This window comes from Octopus bimaculoides, chromosome 1 (genome assembly GCF_001194135.2).
Source record: "Octopus bimaculoides isolate UCB-OBI-ISO-001 chromosome 1, ASM119413v2, whole genome shotgun sequence".
Taxonomy (NCBI): domain Eukaryota; kingdom Metazoa; phylum Mollusca; class Cephalopoda; order Octopoda; family Octopodidae; genus Octopus; species Octopus bimaculoides.
The window spans coordinates 99,084,542-99,085,785 of NC_068981.1; positions in this window are offsets into that span (position 1 = coordinate 99,084,542).

Here is a 1,244-nt window from a genome sequence, read left to right on the forward strand (position 1 = left end):
ATATATATATATATATATATATATATATATATATATATATATATAATAGGCTTGTAGATATTATTTACGTTTGTATTTACACACACACACATACACACACGCACACACATACACGCACGCACGAACGCACACATAATTATTCCCTATTTAAACTGGCATTTTCTTAACATATCCCTCTGCTCTACGATATTAACCTACCACCACTAATAGAATCACAATCGCAGCCACAAAAGCCACAACAATCATTACCCTTATCACAACCAACAACTGCAACCATAACTGAATTCATTACAAACTTAACAGCAATAACAGATCTTACTATAGCACAAAAGCAATAGTTATTACCACCTGCGTCAACGTAATAATTAATATTTAATTTGAACAAAGGCAGCGAGCTAGCAGAATCGTTTGCAAGCGGGGCAAAATACTTAGGGCATTTCTTCCGTCTAACATCCTGAATTCAAATTTGCCTTTCATCCTTTCGGGGTTGATAAACCAATTGTGAACTTGGGATCGATTTAAACGACTTACCTCCTCCCCTGAACTTCCTGGCCTTATGCCAAAATTTGAAACTAATGTTTAATTTGAACAAGGAAGGGTGACTTTAAATTCAGATCCTGGAAGGTTTAAAAAAATGGATATCTGTCGGCTTCGATGATGTCTATTCAGTTGTTTGATCAACTGAATTACCTGCTTATTGAATTAGCGTGTGTGTGTGACGAAGTATTCCACAGACACGGTCCTTTCAGTCACAGGTATAATCCATCTGACGGTCTTCCACAGAGTTTGTGTCAACTTACTTTCACTCACAAGGCTTAAGGTGACCCAAGGTATGGTAATTTCCCAAAAATACCACAAAATGGGGTCATATGCTTGTTCGTTCTCAGAGCTGCCTTGGTGATGCTAGACAATAACATGCCTCGCCCCTGTTGTCTTTGAAACCAGATTTCGAGAAACAGAAAGCGTGAGTGGAACCGGGAGGAGGAGGAGGAGGGGGATGAGGGGGATAGAAATATGACAGTAAATGTAAGATAAAAAAAAATTAAGGAAACAAAATCTAAAACATTCGAGACTGACGTTAATTGTAAAAATATTTTATTTCCAAATGTAAATATTATTTTGAGATTTTAATCTTTAGGGAATTTTATAGAATGAATGAATGAATGAACGAACGAATGTCTTATGTGTTTCTCTCTTTAACAAACATACCAACAGCTATTTTAGTACTGGAAACACACACATAC